We start from the raw sequence: 2,500 nt of genomic DNA on the forward strand, positions 1-2,500 counted from the left end.
CGCTCCGTGTAGAGGTTCTCGCCCTCTGAGGGGTGGGGTTACCCTCCAATGAGTATTCTCAGTTTTCTCAGCTGCTGTTCCTCGGGCGGGACTTTTGCCGGGTTTCCCCCCCCCCCCCGTGTTTTTACGAGGCGGACATGGATTCCATCTCAGAACCAGCGCTGATGCCCCCACACCACCGACCGGCCTCTGTTCGCGTGTCATTAATTAATAATTATGGTAGATTGCAGTTAATACGATTGGTCAGACATCCACACACAAAGTTAACAGTCCCTGTCAAGCTAACTAATCCGGTTAATTGGGACATTCCGGTCCAGCACGTTTAGCCCAATTAAGCGGCTGACCCAATTAACCAACGTTTGATGGACGTACTTTCGCCGCTTTTTCCCCTCCCTGATCCGGTTGCAGGCGGACACGGATTCCAGCTCGCCTCGGTAACCGACGCCACCGCACCGCCGGCCGGCTGCTGATAAACCGTGTGTGCACCCTGCGACATTGATTCTCCATCAGTGACTCCGGGAGAATGATAATCTCTCATTAACAGCGAAAAGGGAGCTCGACCATGTTGGAGACTGAGGGCCCCCCATCGCCCTTATCCAGGGGTCTGTGGGAGGAGCCACAGGAGCAGTCAGCGGGGTCGGGGGCGGGGGTGTCCAGACAGGGGTACATAGTTTACCACACACGTGTGGGGCGTTCGGGGAGGGGTAGCGCCTCTGGTGAAGCAGGTCTATCAAGAAACAGCGGGGAATAGGCCGTCCCGCCCCTTCAAGCCGGACCGCCCAGTTTGCCCCCAATTCACCCCCGGCCTCGTCACGGGAGAATTGACGATCCCAAGTTGTCCTACCAACCAGGAGACGCCCGGGTTGCGGGTGGACACCGGGGAGACCGTGCAGGCAGCGGCGGGATTTGAACCCGCTGCCCACCCGACCCGCGGCTCCAAGCGGAACACGGGGACAGCGCCTCGACGGGCGGGACCCGTACCCCGCTGAGGCAGCTCCGGCGGAGCGGCTGGTCGAACTCCTCCCGGTGCCTGACCTGTGGAAGTCGCTTCTGGCCTCTCCCAGCCCGCCTGCTGGACCCCGCCGTGAGCGGAACAATTCCGTGTCGTCATCCGCGACCCGAGTCTCCGCTTCCGGAACGCAAAAACTCCCGCCAAGTGACCCGGTTTACGAACGCTATCCATCTGTTTATCTATCTATCACACACACACACACACACACACACCGGCGGAGGAGGGAATTGAACCGGGTCGGCGGTTGCGCGAGCCAATATGCTCCATCTTCACTCTCATTGTAACATTCAAGATGATGTTCGACACCTTCCAACTCCTCCCGGTGCCTGACCTGTGGAAGTCGCTTCTGGCCTCTCCCAGCCCGCCTGCTGGACCCCGCCGTGAGCGGAACAATTCCGTGTCGTCATCAGCGACCCGAGTCTCCGCTTCCGGAACGCAAAAACTCCCGCCAAGTGACCCGGTTTACGAACCGCTCGCTCTCGGCGCGGGGTCGCGTCCCACGGCCACGTCACCTTCACGCACATGACGTCATGTCGGAAACCGCTCGGCAACCGTCCCCTGTCCCGATTAGGAGGCAGAGCGCCCCGAATAAGCGCGGGGAATCCCAGGCCATTTGCCCCCGTTGGTTTTTGTTCTTGGAGAGTGAGCAGCTGTCCCGATCTGCTGACCCGAACGCTCTGCACTTGTTGGTTTCTGTACTCGCAGAGCCTCTCTTCTTCTGTTGGTCTTTGTGTGCGATTCTTCACCTGTTGTGAATGCCCGCAAGGAAATGGATCTCCGGGTGACATGTCCATGCGGGCAGAGATGCAGTTCGACCCTGAGCTCACTCTGAACTTTGAAAGCGTTCAGAGTGCGGGACGTCACTGCTTGTGCAGGTCACACCCGGATCCGCAGGGCAGTAACAGGTGGAGTCGGGAGGTGACTGTACAGGGAGGCTCCGTAGCTCAGGGGTTAGAGCACTGGTCTTGTAAACCAGGGGTCGTGAGTTCGAATCTCACCGGGGCCTCGACATTTTCCTGCCCCTCCCCGGGGTCTGTACTGGTTGGAATGGGTTTGTTTTTGTCACAGACCCTTCTGGGGTGTCTTCCGTTAATTTCCTGCACCGCGCATTGAGGCAGAGAGCGGCAAATTTCTTCATCCGGAGGGTGGTGCATCTGTGGAATTCGTTGCCACCGGTGGCTGCGGAGGCCACGTCATCGGGGGTATTTAAAGCAGAGATTGATAGATTCTTCATTGGTCCGGGCATGAAGGGATGGGGGCGGGGAGAAGGCCGGAGAGCGGGGCCGAGAGGGAAACGGGTTCAGCCATGGCGAAATGGTAGAGCTGTCTAGACGGGCCGAATGGCCTCGTTCTGCCCCCCCCCCCCCCACCTGGTGGTCTAAAGCAATGACAGACTGCAGAATGAGGTGCAGAGGAAGTGGAGTGCAGGCAGACGGCAAGGCGCAAGGTCATAACGGGGAAGAGTATGAGGTCGCACTCGTGGGCAAC

At 59.2% G+C, this 2,500-nt stretch overlaps 1 non-coding gene across 1 annotated transcript; it reads left to right on the forward strand.

Moving 5' to 3' along the window:
• The first annotated feature begins 1,945 nt into the window (after nucleotides 1-1,945).
• Nucleotides 1,946-2,018, forward strand: trnat-ugu (transfer RNA threonine (anticodon UGU)). Its single transcript has one exon. It is a non-coding gene; the product is annotated as a tRNA-Thr (tRNA).
• The last annotated feature ends 482 nt before the right edge of the window (nucleotides 2,019-2,500 follow it).

Source organism: Hypanus sabinus, unplaced genomic scaffold (assembly GCF_030144855.1).
Source record: "Hypanus sabinus isolate sHypSab1 unplaced genomic scaffold, sHypSab1.hap1 scaffold_517, whole genome shotgun sequence".
Lineage (NCBI taxonomy): Eukaryota > Metazoa > Chordata > Chondrichthyes > Myliobatiformes > Dasyatidae > Hypanus > Hypanus sabinus.